The sequence below is a fragment of the Mirounga angustirostris genome, unplaced genomic scaffold (genome assembly GCF_029215605.1).
Source record: "Mirounga angustirostris isolate CCGP_5_RB_7025 unplaced genomic scaffold, mMirAng1.0.hap1 SCAF_4, whole genome shotgun sequence".
NCBI classification, from domain to species: Eukaryota; Metazoa; Chordata; class Mammalia; order Carnivora; family Phocidae; genus Mirounga; species Mirounga angustirostris.
In genome coordinates, this window is record NW_026991712.1 from 65,541,374 (window position 1) to 65,558,905 (window position 17,532).

The 17,532-nt window shown below is 40.1% G+C and overlaps 1 long non-coding RNA gene across 3 annotated transcripts in view; it reads left to right on the forward strand.

The window, feature by feature from the left end:
• LOC135364103 (uncharacterized) overlaps window positions 1-17,532 on the forward strand; it is a 169,762-nt gene that overhangs the window by 119,696 nt on the left and 32,534 nt on the right. For 2 of the 3 annotated variants that reach the window (XR_010410673.1, XR_010410674.1), the window contains one exon: window positions 9,403-9,507. The exons of the other annotated variant lie outside the window; for it this stretch is intronic. This is a non-coding gene — a long non-coding RNA (uncharacterized LOC135364103). The remainder of the gene's footprint in view (window positions 1-9,402; window positions 9,508-17,532) is intronic. 3 annotated transcript variants of the gene reach the window in all.

Consider the following 17,532-nt stretch of genomic DNA (forward strand, 5'->3'; position numbering starts at 1 on the left):
TGCCAACGCCAAGGTCCCTAGCATAGTAGATGTACCTTTACACCTGCTCCTCCTGGGGTATTGAACAGTGGGCTCTAGCCACACTTGTAATCCCTCCATTTTTTCTCAGTGCCTTCCTCTTTTCATCCCCACTGGCTCCAACTCATTTGGGCCATCATCAGCTCTAGCTTGGCTTCCTCCCTTTGAGCCTGGCTCTACTTCTTGCCTGCCTATCTCCAAACCACTTTCCATTATTCAGAGTGTTTTTTCTGGGATGAAAAGTTGATCTTATGGCTCTCTTGTCTTAAATCTTTCAGTGTTTTTACATTTTGCCTCTAAAAGGTGGCTTTCCAAGTATGCCCATCTTGTCCCAAAATATTCAGTGTTGCTAAAATATCAAGCTTCTCCCACACACTCAAACTCTCACACTTCCAGGCTTTTGGATACAAATGAAATGGCCCTGCCATTCTGCTGGAGGGGAGTACTGGGCAGCAGAGTAGGCCTGAAAGCTGAAGTTACCCACAAGGTTGCCCTTACCCCAGCCAAATACCTCCATGTGCCACCCCTGACCTCCCCAAAGGGAGAAGAAACTGTGGACAGAAATGTAATCATACTGCTGGACACTATTTTAATCAAGCCTTTTTTTGTTTGTTTTCAAGTAACAAACACATCAAACTAAGTCAAGCACAATAGTGTGGTTATTGTAAAGATTTTAGGGTATCTCATAAGACTCAAGATCAAGACAGCAGGCCTTGTGAGTCACTGAAATGAAGAATTGGCTACTACAGTAAAAATTGAAGCCAGATCTGAGCAGTATGCTACCAACCCAGGAGACCAAATGCTGGACTTATCAAATGCCAGCTGTATACAGCCTCTCTTTCTCCCTGAAACTGACCCTCCCTCCACTTTCTATGCAGAGAACCACCATATAATTGTTCCCTACACATGATAGCCACTGGTGGAACCAGACAAGGGCATATGATCCAAATGCTTCTTATCCATTGCTAGCTAGAAACTCATGAGGTGGGTTAGTGCAAAGGTCTCACCCTAATAGTATCAATGGCAGTTAGCCAAATCAATTAGTTTAGGATCCTTTGGATTGGGAAATATGGAAGGACTAGCCAGTGACATAAACATGTAAATGGAACCAATTTACAGAGAGACACAGATGAGCTAAGAGACCATGTTGACTTAGAGACTTGGAGAGAGTTGTTGGCCTCGAGAAGTATCTTTCCCAGTTATAATTTGTAGGTGCCTGTATTAGTTTGCTGGGACTGCTATAACAAAGTATCAAAGACTAAGTGGCTTAAACAACAAAAATTTATTTTCCCACAATTCTAGAGGGTAGAGTCTGTTATCAAGATACTGGTTTCTCCTTGGCTCATAGATGGCTGTCTTCCCTCTGTACAAGTCTGTGTCCTAATCTCTTTTCAGAAGGATACAAGACAGATTGGATTAGGGCCCATGCTAATGATCTTATTTTAACTTAATTACCCCTTTAAAGAACCCATCTCCAAATCAGAATCACGTTCTGAAGTATTGGGGGTTAGGAAGTCAACATATGAATTGAGGGGCTCAATTCGGTCCATAAGAGTGTCCTCTCCCTATTATTTAAGTGTTTTGTGTGAGTCTATGCAATCAAAACAACCTGACAAACTATATTAGGACTCTCTGTTGTAAGAGGCAGAAAATCCTATTCAAACAGCCTTTAGGAAAAAGGGAATTTATTGGCTCAAGTAGTTGAGAAGTTAGGAGTATCACTATCTTTAGGCATGTCTGGATTAAGAACTATAATGTCATTTTAACTGTCAAGGTCCTAGCAGGAAATACGGCTCCGTTCAATTGAGTTAAAAAAAAAAAAAAAAAGACTAATTACAAAGATGGGGACAGGGTTTAGGAAAATTATAAGGGTTGTTGATATACCAAAGCAAGTAATAGTGGGACATTGTTATCATCTCTAGACGTAAAGGAGCAAGGCAAGAGTGCTTACTGGAATCTGAAGATAAGAGAGTTTTATGGAAAGGGTTTCCTAACAGGAGCTGTAGCCTCCAGTAGAGGGACAGCCAACCTGAGCAAACGCCACAGAAAAGGACTGGGAAATGATCTAATATCTCTGATCTCCTCACAGCACTCCCGCCTGGAAGCCAGAGGAGAAGAGAGATTGATAGAATCCATTTAGTCAGCCAGTAGAGAGGAGGAGAGAGATCTGGGGGCAAGGGGAAGGTGGCCAGCACCACCATTAAAACGTGGTCTTGCTCTCCATCTTCTGTGTTGGTGTTTTTTTAACAGGGTCTCAACTCGTCGCTCTTTTCAATCTGTGGGAAGAGAGCTTTTCTTGCCCAAGTTTTTCTTTTTTCTTTTTTTTTTTTAAGATTTTATTTATTTTTCGAGAGAGAGAGACAGCAAGAGAGGGAACACAAGCAGGGGGAGTGGGAGAGGGAGAAGCAGGCTTCCCGCTGAGCAGGGAGCCCGTTGTGGGACTCGATCCCAGGACCCTGAGATCATGACCTGAGCTGAAGGCAGACGCTTAAGGACAGAGCCACCCAGGCGCCCATCTTGCCCAAGTTTTTCTAATAAAACCCCAGAGTTTAGTCTCATTGGCCTGGCTTTTATCACCAAATTCACCTCTACTTCAATCTATATGCCCACCTCTAAATCAATCCCACTGTGGTTAAAGGACAACTGAGCGGGTCATGATTACCTGAATATCCTTGGAGCTAGCAGGGTGAAGTCAATCTCATAGAAACACATAGTGTTAAATGGGAGAGAGTGGCTCCCCAAAGGAAAAATTCAGGTGTTGTTAACAGAAGAAGGGGGAATATATAGAGGCTGACAGACAAAAACAGCATGTGTACACTACATTACCCAGACTATTCATAGTCCAGTCCTTGGTAAATATGCAATGATTTATTGCATTGATTGGATACAGTATGTTTTGAGAACTTTCATTGCACGTAGTTGGAGCTGAATAAATATTTACAAAAATTTGTTGGAATGTAAATGTTAATAATCTATGGGCAGAATTATTTTGCAATTGACTAGGAAATGTTTCTGAATACAGAGGATATTTTTCCACTTCCAATCTTTATAGTGATCCTTTTGGATATTGACTTATGATCATTAACTTCTTATTTCTAGAAATCTATATTTATACCTCAAACACTGTCTCTTTCAGTGTTCTGAATTATTTTGTAAACCCTGTTTATTTGCTTTCATTAGACCACAGTCTTGAGAATTTCTGGCTTGTTTACACACATCACCAAGTATTTTTTTAGACTCATTTAGCAAAAGATCATCATGAAAGAGGCAATAAACTGAAGTAAGATTAGTGAACAATTTAAGTTTAACTGTTACTAAGGTTTCTTTGTTCCTACCCATTAAAGATGACTATCAGTATTGCTAAGAGATGTTTATTAAACTGATAAAAATAAATATTGTCTTTAAAAAGTTAAGCTGCCTTTATCTGATCTCAAAGGTAAGCTTATAAAATTAATCCTTCTGGTGTTTGCTTGTTATTCAAGCATAACTTTTCTTCTACACACAGTGACTAGTTTTTTTGTTCAGCTCCAGCAAAGTTTTGGCAGAAGTTCTGTCAGTGGCTCTTTGGAGAAGAAGCCCTACCAGTAGGGCTCAAGCAACATTTTGCAGGGAGTGGGAGCAGGGAGTCAGAATGGGCTGACATTGACAATCAAAGAATTTCCAAAGTCTAAGAATCACTGTTTTTAGTGGTTTAATCCCATTGAAAGTTTCAGTTAGGGAAGCTTCCCCTTTATGTCTCCCATATTCTGGAGACCAAGGATTTCATTGATTTATTACATGAATATTTATATAGCAGACAAGAGAAGCATGGACCTCATCTTAATGGAACTTAATTTTCTATGGGGGGTGCCCTAATGCATGGATGATGGGGGTTGTCATGGTGTTTGAAGGTATCCATGTGTAAATGGGTGCAAGGTAGTACGACTGCTGTCCATTCATCCTTGCACAGAACATCCTAGGTAGAATAGGAGAGAAAACCTGAAGTCATGAAGCATTCACTTTTATATCATCTGTGCCAACAAAGGTAAGCAGCAATGTAAAGAGCTGCCCAAATCTTACCTGTTTATTCCACCATTGTTGAATAATTGATGCATAGTAAGGGTGGAAGATTTAACTTCTTTCTCATCTCTTACATAGACATGCCATCTATCTGAATCCCTGCCTCTTCTATTAAGCCTTTCTGATCATTCCAGCTCAGAATGATCTCATTCTCCCCCCTTTTCTCAACTCCAATAGTGCTTAGACTTAAATATATAGTCCCTCATAGTAGTATCTGATTTTTAGATGTCTTGCTATGTTCCTCGAGGACAGAAACCAGATTTAATGTTCTTTTATTATTCCCTAGAGCCTATAGTCTGGGGTAGAGCCGGAGCTCTGTAACTACTGGCTAAAAGAACAAGAATGCTTTGCTCAGGTTAAGATTAAACTTAGTTTGTATTCTCGGGCCATAAACCACCCAGTAATTAGAGGGTTATTCGTGTAGGAGCAGCCTTGAATGTAACTGTATTGGAATAGATCTTGTCTGGTAGCTGGATGAAATAGACCAGGCCTAATAAAAATCTAATAAATTAGGTCAAAACTGACCCAGAGAACATCAGAGCTGGAAGAGTTTGTACCGAAATCATTTGGTGTACAGCTCCTTATTTTACAGAAAGGAAACCAAGGCCCTTAGAGTTTGTGGCTTGCTCCAGGTCACATTGAATTAGGGAGAAAACCCAGACCCAGTAACTACAGTTCTTGACCAAATTGTTGGGTAAAGAGTCAGGTTGGAAGTCAACTAGATGAAGATCCAACCTGTGTTTGTCAAGTCATCATAATAGTAAATACCATTTTTCAAACCCTTTTTAGTGTTTCTGGCACCATGTCAGGTACTTACCATACAGCCAGCCATACATTACTTCATTTAATCTGCACAACCCACCAGAGGGAGGTGCTGTATCAGCCAAGATTCCTCTTGAAAAACAGAATCAGTAGGAGGTACATATTAAGAGATTTGTTGCAATTGGTTTATGTGATTGTGGGGGCTGACAAGGAAAGTCCAAAATCTGTAGAGAAGAGTAGTCTGGGATTTGAGGCAGAGTGAAGCTGCTGTCCCCAGGTAGAATTTCTTCTTCTTCAAGAAGCCCCAGCACTACTTTTAAATTTTTCAACTGATTGAATCAGGTCCATGAAGATTTTCCAGGATAATCTCCCTTACTTAAAATCTACTGATTATGGACTTTAATGACACCTGCAAAACACCTTTATAGCAACACCTAGAATAGTGATTGAATAATTGGAGACTGTAACCTAGACAAATTTACACAAAAAACTATCATCACAGGTACTATTTTGTTTAAATAGTTCCCCAAGTCACAGGGGTGGTTAGTGGCAGAGTTAAGTCCTCAGGCCCTTTCTGCCTGTCTCCTGACTCATGTCTAAGCCATGCAGTGTGCAGTCTCTAAAGGCAAACTTGAGCAAGCTTTCATACCACTCTGAGGCCCAGATTCTTTCCTCTGTGAAATAAAGAAAATCACGTCTATGGCACAGGGCTGATATGTGAATTAAATGAGAAAAAGTGAAGTGCTAGCACATAGTAAGGATCCAAAAAATGTTAGTTTCCTTTCCTTCCACTTTGTTCTACACACACTCACACATACACGCATGAGCTGTGTTCCCAGTTCGTACCAAAATTAATGCCACAAGATGGGCTCTGGCTCAGGTGCAGGTTTCTTTCTAAAATATTACACAATCATTGCAATTTCAAGGAGCATAGCTATGACCTCCGTGAGTCCTTGAGCATTCCTTCTGATTCATTCCATCTCTCTTGCCTGCTTTGACTCCTATCTGCTGGAAGAGTGGGTTTGCTTTCTTAACTGGATAAAAAAGGACAAATTGGTTGATTCTGATTCTTGCTCTTTTGTATTTGCTTCTGCCTTATCTGAATTCAGATCTCTTTTCTGAGAAAGAAATATTTCTGCCTTTATGCAATAATTGTAAGAAATGATCTCATGTGTGTGGACACTTTGTGAGCATGTTCCCCAAAGTCACTGTTCTAGTACTTCCTGGTATGTTAGAGGTTGTCTGCAAGGGCAAGAGGATTAGACCTGTTGGAATTCTTTTGTCTCCCTTGATGTGGGTAGGGCAAAAAGGGAATTGATTACTCCTGTTGTGTCCTCAAGATAACAGCAGTCACAACCTGAAGTCCAGTAACCAAGTGGCACTACCTGATATTTTGCAGTTTATCTGCCCAAAGTTAAAACCAACAATTTTAGAAGACCTTCATGGTCTTGACTAAATGCCACAATTAGACTTTACTTGACTAAACTTCACTTCAAGAAATGAAAACATTTCTTCCTGCTAGGAAGTCACAACTGTATGTTTTCTATACTACTAACCTGTACTTTTTTCGTGGGGAAGCAGGTATTTATTGAATGCCTCACCTGCCTCAAACTGCCATCCCTGAATACATCTAATGATAGCATCTCTGCACCTCATGCGGCCGCAGCTGGGAAAAGTAGCCTATGAGTCTCAAATATACTAGGTGGTTCCAACATGTGGTCTCAAAAATATGAACCCTTTGTGCCATTTATCTTGTCCCCCCTCCCATTCTATACTTTCACTATTCCAAACTTCTCCCTGTGTCCCCCTACCCAACTCCTCCCTCCTTATACCTTACTCTCAGTGGATGACCTTGCCTGGCAGAGAACTCAAATGCTAGCAGAGAGAAACTCCTTCAACTTCCTGACTGATGACCTCCTGCTTTCCTACCAAAACTTTCCTTCCCTCTACTCTCAGAGCAAAGCATATTCCTTCTTCTATTATTCCTGGTGAATCCTTCAATCTAACCTTGTACTCCCCGCCCCCATCTCTATAATTTCCTTTCTGAACTTCTAGACTCTTTTTCACAAGATCCTACCTAACGACCTTTAAAGATATTCAAATCTTGACCATCAGGAAGGAAGAAATGGAGGGAGAGAGAAGAGAGAGGGGGGAAAGGGAGACAGGGAGGGAAGAAACTCCTCTAGTTATTGTGCTGTCTCCCGTCCTCAGACAGGCTTCTCAGGATGGTTGTCCTCATGTCTCCAGTTTTTCATTTTTCACGATGAACACATTGTAATTTGCCTTTTGTCTCTACCATTTCACTGAAGATGCTTTTGCTAAGGTTATCAGTGACCTCCCAATTGCCAAATCCAATGATTACTTTCCATTCTGTATCAAATTTGATGATTATGGGACATTTGGAACTGTCTCCTTGAAAAAAATGCATCCTAATTTCCAAGACACCATAAACTCCAGGTTCTCTTCCACCTCCTGACAGATTCTCATCAGAATCCTTCACTGACTTTCTCCATCAACCTGCTCCCTAAGCTTCTGTCCTGACTCTTGTTTTCTTCTCACTCTATATCTTCTTCCAATGATATCCAGGCCTTAGCAGAAACTTTAACAGCTTCTTTCTCCTGTACCAGAGATCACTGCAACATATACAAGTTGCTGCAGCAGTTGCCTGATGCCCAGGGAATTTCTTTAGGAAACACATTTCACCCATGAACTTAGAACCTTTTTTTCTTTTTAGTTTCTATCCCATTCCCTGGAACAAGGATCCTTGCTCTCTGCTAGGTTTCTTTGCATGCATGACTTATTTAGATGATCAACCTGGCTTTTGAGTCTACTGTAACAAGAACAATATTATTAATGCATGAGTCCTTCCAACCGTTCTCCTCTTCCTGGCCTCTAAAAAGATCCTGACTTTGTAGGTTTCATTTCTTCTCCTCCCTCACCCTCCAAAGAAGCCTCTTCCTGCCTTATCAGTCTCGTTTTTGGGGATTTTAGTGATGTAGGATAAGGAGAAAGTGGGAGGGATAAAGGAATAGGAGATGTGGGGGCTAGGAGTGGGGGAAGGCTTTTCAGGACATGTAGGAGGGTTAAAGGAGCAGTTTGTGATTAAAGGGAAGCAAATGAGAAAGAGACAGGGGTTTTAAGAAGTATTGCTGTGGTCTTTGTATTCCTTCAAAATATTTTTTTAAATGTAAGCAAATAAAATAACTTCTATAATTTTGCAATACTTTTTGATTTATGGCAGGTTTTCCTTTATGGCAGGTCTACTGTAAGGATGGACCACAGGGTTTCCCAAGCATACCTCTTCCCCACAAAGACTCTGAACAAAAGTATGGATTTCCCCTTGGACATCACCCCCACAACCCAGACTTCCTCATTTGCCTTGAGGCCAGTCTATGTGGAGGAAAGATCCAAGTGCTCATCTGGTCTTACATATGAGGCTCTGGGTTCTGAACCTGAATCTCCAGGTCGGCTCTCTCTCCTGAGCTCCAGACCGGTACATTGGACTGCTTACAAGATATTTCATTTAGATGTTTCATAGAACCCTCACACAGTCAACTTGTCCCCAAATTGCCTCTTTATCTCTGTCATCCCTTCTTCTTAATACCCCTTCTCTGTGTCCCTCAGTAAAGGACATCAACCTCAACTGAGTCTCTTCCTAAAAAAGCCTGGGTGTCATCCTTCTCTTTGCTAAGCCTTTTTATTCAGATGGTCACCAATCCTCTCCTACTGCTTAAATAAGTTGAGCCACACGATGTTTCCTGAACTCTTGAAGTTTCTAAATTTTTCACATCATGCCACTGGCCACTCTGTTGTTTTTGCACCAAAAGTCTTTCCATTCCCTATCTCTGCTCATCTGTTAAACATTAGCTGATACTTAAACTCCATCTCTTCTTTGGAGACTTCCTTGATTGTCCTAAGAGGACCCAACCACTTTCACCTTTGTACTACCTTGAATGTACCAGTATTAAGGCAGTTGTCACAATATATTGTAATGATTTTATTATTCAACTATCTTTGCTCCTAGACAATGAAATCCATGAGGGAAACATATCCTGTTGTTGAATATCTAGCACCCAGCATGGTATCTGGTTTCTAGTAATTGCTCAAAAATCAAACATTTATCAGTTACTTGAGTGAATGAACAATAAATTTGTAAAGTAGTTAGGAATCCAAATTAAAAATAAGAAAGGTATATTTCATGAAATTAAGTAATTTGTCCAATTTTATACAGCTACTAAGTAAGAGAGCAGAGTTTGAACCTGGTCTAAGACCATGCCTTTTTTTTTTTTTTTTTTACAACAACTGCATTACCTCCTAGCTGGTCAGAACCCTTCTTACATTACACTTCAGAAGTTTATATATTTACTTTCTTCACTGATAGTGATAATGTTGTCTCTCTTTATGGTGACATTTTTGGGGCATTTTCTTGGAAGTGTCTCAGGGAGGCAAGAAGCATATCAACCATTCTGTTTTCATTGCATATTTTTATGCTCATCTTTGAAGCTTTCCAGAAAACTCAAGATTTTAATGCCTTTCCTTCTACATTTATTTTACAAACTCCAGGTGATAATATTGTTGGAAAGTAGATCAGAGTTGGAATCCCCTAGCTCTACCCATTGTCATTTATGGAAGGCCAGTCATCAATGCCAAGGGCACCCTGAAGCAAAGGTAGGTGGAAGAGTTTATTTTGAAAAACATTAAGGGACATAGTAGAGCTAGATGTTTGGGAGGGGAGGGTTTTGTGTTCAATAAACCCTCACTATTACTCAGCAAGGATCTCTTTGTAGATTTCTCAGAAACCAAGTAGAGCAACCACCAATGCCCAATGAATATTTTTCTTGGATTCATTTCTGAATCTGTGTCCTACCCATCTTCTTTAATTGCTGCCTATGGCAATGTGTCATGTGATGTCTGGACATACTATCTCCGGAAAGAAAATGGAAACAGTTGGCAGTCCATACTCTTCTTTAAGAAAAAAAAGTTGGTTTTCCCCAGTTGGAGGGTGGAGAGTATGTGAATCAAATCAATGATTGTTTGGGAGTTTTGTTGTTGTTGTCGTCGTCATTGTTTGCTCATTTAAAATATCTCTTTTATTTCATCTTACAAGAATGTTGGGTAATAAATAGTCATTTTCTAAAAATTGTACCACTTTATTAAGTAGTTTGGGGCATCTGAATTCTCTATAAGCAGAGCACAAGGAGAAATGTGACAATAACCATGGATAGGAGTTGCTACTGAATTTTAAAATATGTATGGCCCCTTTCCTCCAAGGAACTTAAGGCTCCTCATTAAACTTTTGTTGCCAAATAGGTATTAACCTTTTTAACACCAAAGGAGATAGGTGAAAGTGTACACTTTTTCAACACTATTTTATTGAACAATTTAGCAGTCAGCAGCTCACTTGCAGATGGAGTATGTAGAGGATTGTAATTCAGATTCTTATTAATTTGTTCCACCAACATTTACTAAGCACTTTCAAAGCATCAGGACTGTACTATGTATACATAGTATATACCATGTACTAGGGACACAGAGATTAAACAAACATATATGGTCTGTACTATCAAGGCGCTTACAGAAGAATGAATAGTCATGATAGTTACATACTGACTGCCTGATGAGAGCCACCATGGCTACAAACACTGAGACCTTGGGAACACATTGAGGGACACCTTGTTGTACAATGGGGATGAAGGGAGACTGCCCAGAAATGTACCAGGACTAGGTCTTGAGAAATAAGAGACAGGCCAAGAAGCACATTAAAGGCAGAGGAAGCAGCTCTTTAATAAGCAAAGGAGAGAAGACAGGGCTCCTTCGGGAAATTGTAAACATTTCGGAATGGCTGATATAGAAATTTGGAAGCTGGGAGCAGTAGTTCTGTGAAAGGCATGGTAAGGAGTAGGGAGCAGAGATCAGGTAAGACAAAGGTATGAGCAAGGGAAGCACAGAGAGGGGTTCCATGAAACAACTTTCACAGCTCCCTGTCCAGCTATAGTTGAGCCAAATGTTTCTGATTCCAGGAAAGTGTTTTTCTGGATAGGCCTACCTCTCAGAAACATCCTGAAAGAGTCATGCCCCAGAGTTCACAGAGCCTGTTCTCCTGAGCTCAGGAACTCTAGGAGGCAGGGAAAGGAGCCCTTCTCACTCTCCACCACAGGAAGCACTTACCCAGAAACTTCTTGTTCCCAAATGGGAACAGGCTTCCTAAGAAACCAGACATTTCAGGTCTTTGTTCTCAGAGTCAGTCAGGCCCAGCCACCACCATCAATTCAACAGCAGTGTTGCCCCAACCTGAGTAACAGCCTGCATTGCTCGGCTGTGTGATTGCATACCCAACCAGGCCAAGACCTCTCAGCCAGCCTGTTGCTTCTGGTAACTGCTTAGTAAATCCTCACATACATATTGATTCTCCCAGCCTGTTGCTTCTGGTAATTGCTTAGTAAATCCTCACATACATATTGACTCTTCTGAACTATTGTTTAATGGTAATTGATTGATGCTCAATACATATTTACAAATAATAATTACAGTTCGGGCTCTGTCGTGAGGGAAAGACACAGGGAAAGGAAATGGAGCAGAGAGAAAAAGTGAGGCTATAGAAAGAATGTGGAAGAAATAATCATTAATATTAATTTATTGAGAGCTTACTAAATCACCAGTCTCCAGTTTAGCACATGTGTATATTATCTCATTTAATATTTACAATTACCTCTGATATACATTCTTATTATCTCTGCTTAACAGGTGGGGAGGCTCAGAGAAGTTGAGTAACTTTCCTAATGCCGGGAAAGTGTTTTTCTGATTCCAGACCAGCCTTCTTATTTGTTAAATCTAGCTTCTGGAAGAGAAGGAGAGGCCTCAAGGCTTCCGTATAGACATTTTACTAACAGTTTGTACTTTTACTAACAGTTTGTACTTGAAAAAGAGCGGCAGGAGATTCTGCTTTATGTTTCAATAACTAAAGAATAAAGTTTTAATCTTGCTTGGGAGGCTTAAAAAAAATCTATGAACCTGACAACTGTTCAACCACCCACACGATATTCTCTGGACATTACCCTTCCTGCCCTCCCGCACCTCAATTATCCTGATTTTTGTTTATAATCCTTTTATATCCATTTTGATCATTAACTTCCTAGGAATGACAAGTGTATGTATGCTTTTCTGGGTGCTCTGACTTAGCAGGGAAGCCAGCGGTTAGGTTCTGGTGTCTAATATATGATATCATAACAAATACCCACATTTGATTTATCCTTTCCCATACCATGGGCTTGGGACTTACCATTAGATGTGACAAAAAAATTTTTTTCAATAGAATTACCCACGAATGACTAGTGGGTGGCTTTAAAAGCATTAGTTCGTAAATGCACTCTGGCTATCAGATTGTCAAAAGCCCCACAGAAAATCCATTTAAAGATTAAACATGAGTGTTTTTTAAAGAGGTCTGCTTTTCCTATTCCTAACATGGATCTGTACTATTTGTACTTTTATCACTTATTATATGTAATTTAGGAGACAGATGTTCTGTCTTATTTAGCCAGAAGATAAAATATTGTTGAGTAAGCAGTAACATATTTTAGAATAGGTTAATGAGGCTCAAAAGGGTAAATAAAAATGAGGAAAATGTACCTCAAGTCACAATACTTATAAATATAAGCATAGTCTGTAGTTAAATGCAGTAGAATTAAATACAATAGGCTATTTTCTTTCATGATTTCTTATATGTTCCAACAATAATGATTATTCAGTTGAACTACAGTACTGATTAAGAATGTAGTTTTGGGCGCCTGGGTGGCTCAGTCGTTAAGCGTCTGCCTTCGGCTCAGGTCATGATCCTGGAGTCCCAGGATTGAGTCCCGCATCGGGCTCCCTGCTCGGCAGGGAGTCTGCTTCTCCCTCTGACCCTCCCTGCTCTCATGCTCTCTCTCTCTCTCACTCATTCTCTCTCTCAAATAAATAAATGAAATCTTAAAAAAAAAAAAAGAATATAGTTTTAACCATCAGATTGAGAAGTGCATATTTAAGTTCCTACCTTGAATTACCCATTCAATAAAATAGCTAGTGAGCACCTGCCTTAAAGCAGGCACCATTCCAGGGAGTGAGGATACAGTAGTGGAGAAAACAAAGGTGTTCACTCATGAAGCTTATAAATTCTAGTGGGAGGAGACAGAAATGGACACATAAACATATGATGTGTCAGGTGGGAGAAAATTAAGCAAAGCAAAAGATCTAGAAAGTGGTAGGGTGTTATTATTTTAGCTGGGGAGTCAGGGAAAGGCCTCCCTCTGTGGTGACATTTGAGCAGGGATATGGAGGAAGTGAACATATGAGCCATTCAAGAAACAGAGAAAAAAACATTCCAGGACACATGAGCCATGCAGTAATTAAGGGAAGAACATTTCTGGCAGAGGAAATATCAAATACAAAGGCCCTAAAGCAGGATGCTACTTGGTGTGTTTGGGGCGCAGTGAGGAGGCCAGGGTGAAAGACTTACTAGGATTTAAATCTCAATTAACTATAAGCATATGAATTTTTTCATTTTAAAAAAATTTTCTAATAAACTGCTGATAAAGCAGAGCATCTTTTTGTTTCAACCTTATTAAAAATCTTAAGTTTCCTATTTGGGGTCAATAATACATTACCAACTTATTTTAACTTTTGTTCTTTCTTTTGTGTCTATAGTATGCCAAGCATATGTAGGCACTATTAGGTGCTGGGCAAACAGCGGTGAACATCACAGATATGTTCCAGCTTTGACCAAGTGTGGAGTTGAAGAACTTGCATTCCTTGAGGTCTTAATTTTCATGATACAATATGGAAAGGCTTAAGAGCCAGGATTGGGAATTCAGCTAGGAAGAGGAATGGGAGAGTGCTGAGAAGTCAATGATAGAGAGGATCAAGGAAGGTCTGTGGGCAGACGAGTTCCAGACTCTGAGAGGAGAAAGAGGAAGAATCAGATGAGGAAACCTAGTGGCCCAGAAATTCAAGTGACCCACCAGGCAAAAGGTTTGGGTATCAAGAGACAGGAGTCCTAGCCAGGTACCTCAGCTACCAGAGATCTACATAAAAGGCAGAAGGCACCCCAACAAGAAAGGAGCTGAAACAGCCTGTTTGCTAATAGGACTCAAGGTCTGGCATGAGGAGTTTTCAAGCATTTTTGTCAGGTCCAAAGGACAAGATCTTAATTTTCCTGTTGAGTTTAGACCACAAGTTGAGAAAGTGAAAGCAGAGGTTTGATTATATTTTTCATCACAGTTTGAGTTGGTGCATGTTTGCTAAGTTGAATTGCCTAGTTGCTGGCTCATTCCCTGCAGTGGACCCATCTGCTAGTTTCTAAGCATTGGTGTCCTCTGTACCTTCAAGGGTCTCTTGGCCCACCACTGTCAGTAGTCTCTGCCCTCTTTCCCAGCTGTCTCTCCTCTCCCCTGCCCCTGACTAACAAGGACTCCCACTGTAGAAAGTGCCAGAGCACAAAATAATGGCATTTTCAAGAAATCTCTGAGATCAATTGGCTTTTTTGAATGTCTGTTCTTTCTAGGAAAAAAAAAAAAGCCAGAAAACTTAGCCTCTAATTTTAATTCATTTATATGGATAATCAAGACTTTTTGTTGTTATTGTTTGTTCTTTGGGATTCTTTTTTTTAGGGGGGGTAACTTTTGCCCCATTTACATTTTTAAAACAGGCACACATACTATCTTCCCCATACATGTATACATACATCTTATATCTTTTACATAAATAGTGTAAATCCACATACGATTATATCTTATACACATTCATAACCATCCTTATCTATGAAAGGAAAACAGGGTTCAAAATATAAACTGAAGTAGAATGTGAATGCTGGGCTCTGGGCTTTATATAACATGAAGCAAAAGAAGTCTTATGGTTGGCATTCATAAAAATTAGTTTAGGTGTCTGAGTCCTACTGGATGTTTCTTGGTCGACTTGGCAACCCAGTGTACAGATAAACTCTGAGAAGATGAAAACTCTGGAAGGAAGTTGAGATACACTGACTTAACAAAACTACACTATTATAAGGATGATTGCATTCACCTTGTTCTATCTCCTTCAAAAAGATGTTTTAAGAATATTCTAATTTGGGGGGCTCAGAAGTTTTTCTTATTAATAATTTTTTTTTCTAACTAGAAAGGTAATCCTACTTCATGTAGAAAATTTGATGAACACATCTATTTCCTCTACCTCTTTTTTTTAAGATTTTATTTATTTATGAGAGAGGGAGGGAGGGAGCATGAACGGGGGAGGGACAGAGGGAGAGAGAGAAACAGACTCACTACTGAGCAGGGAGCCCAACGTGGGGCTGGATCCCAGGACCCTGGGATCATGACCTGAGCTGAAGGCAGACTCTTAACCAACTGAGCCACCATGGCGCCCCTCCTCTACCTCTTAACTGAATCCTCTCAACCTCAAGCCCAATGACTGCATGCAGGGAGATCACCTTTAGCTCCACTTAAGCTTCAGACAGCATCAGCTCTGCTGCAACAGGCACAGGCAGACCAAAATAGGGGCCTGGCCGAGACAGCATTCTGAGGTGTCTGTGCTGGGCGTGTCAATTCTGGCACAATATCTTGACTGTGTTAGTTAGTTCCCTTCTACCCTGATTAGTTATCTATCTGTAACAATTTAATGCAGAGGTTCTTTAACTTAGGGATCTGACAAAGGGTCTTGTTGGAATGGCAGCATCTTTTAGAAAGAGAACTACACCTAATGTTTACTGAACGAGTAGCTTAGATATAAAAATACAGGTGATTTTGAATACTCTAGTTCTTTCTCACTCAGAAATTGTTGATAACAATTAGTCAGTGTGGTTGTGGGAATTGTCTCAGCTATTATACCGCCTGGATTCTCCTCTCCCAGGTTTTGGGATACACATCTGAATATTTCATCCTACTGCCATGAAATGTCCACTTCTTGTTTTGAGGGCCATTATTACTAATCTCAAAAAGTTTTCAGGCTTCACTTGTACTGAGTACAGACTGTATAGAAAATTATTTGCCTTTCTCTGAAACACTCTGTAAACCCTCCTCTAGGAAACACCATAGTACTTCCTGCACCAAATATGTCCCAGAGCAGCACCAGAAATGCCATTATTCTTAATGTCCAATATCTTGTGGGCTGTGTGTTATCTGCCTGTTACATGTTTCCATTGCACAGTCTGCTGTCTCTGCCTCAAGCTCAACATCTAAACCCTCAAACTCAACATCTAAACTTGAACTAATCTTCTTCCTAAGACCAGCTCCCTTCTTAATTTCCTACTTCTATTACATGTTTTCCTAGTTATCCAAGCGTAAAGCTGCAGTGTCATCTTTGATGCTCCCTCTTCTTGGTCCTCTATGAGTCAGCAAGTCCTGACCATTCATACTTTATAATCTCTTCCATGGTCATACTTTTTATTCCATACTACTGCCACCATTCCCACTCATGTCCATTTCACGGAGGGACCACTGCAATGGTCTCCTAGACTCCTCCTTCAATACATTCAATGCTCTGGCCAGATTATTGGTGCTCAAACACTGTTAAGCATATCACTCTTCTACTCAAATTTCCAGTGGGTCCCTGTTGCTAAAAGGATAAATGCCAAACTCCTTCATTTGGCAGGTAGGGTCCTGGTGCCAAGCTATCTTCTCTAATCTCATCTCTTAATTCTCACCTATACTCAGCCCCAGTGAGATGTCATCTACTTGCCCTTCCTCCAACATACCTTACACATTCCACCTGCAAGCCATGTCTCTTACCTGGTTGGCTAATCCAGTTGTCATTCCTAACTTCCTTTTTTCTCTTGTCATCTTCTACTATAGAAGCTGGAAACATTAAATATCCTCTTTCCCAACCTCCCTTACAATGTGGGTCATTCGTGTGTCACAGTTGAACACTTTGAGTGTCATCACAACTGTTGTACTACTGTTCTGTTTTACTCTAGAAAAATTGTAGCAATTAGCGTAGAAATGTAGATTCAATAAAATGTCACCATAGGGGTTTAGAGCCAAAAGAGGAGTAGTGTTACTATTTCTAGTTTACTCAGCTAAATTAAAGATTTTCATCTAAGAAACATAGTACCTATTCTTGAGACATTGTTAAAATTTTCCTGGTTTGATGGTTTGAAAATGTTTGCATTTTTTTCTTTCCTTCCTATCGCTCTCCCTCCCTCCCTCCCTCCCTTCCTTCCTTTCTCCTTCTTTAGTTTGATGGAGAAAAGAGGAGGAAGATGGGATTGTTTCTTTGATGTCCTATAAGTAACAAAAAAGTTTAAGTCCTCTCCTTTACCTCCTTTGATAATTTTGTTAAATGGAAACTTTAATAACTAGAGGCTACATTTTATTTAATTGGTTACTGTGGCCTGGCACAGATGTGCTATTAACTAGTAGCCATAAAACTGAAGACTTATTTACTTGAATTTCAGCAGAACTCTTCACAGAGATATTAAGTTGTTTTGTTTTTCAGATTCTGCTTAGGGGATTACCAAGTCAAATTGTCAAATCCACAAACTGTTGAGCTTTAGTTCACAACGTAGTAGCTGTAGAAACTGAAAGGGTCATTTGGAAAGGCTTCATACAGTTAAAGACACCTGTGGTTAGCACCAAAAAAGAAAGAAGGAAAGCCCATTGACCTTCAATCCACTCAATGAACAGTTTTACTTCTCTTTCTTAACAGTCAAGTATAAACCAATTTTGGAGT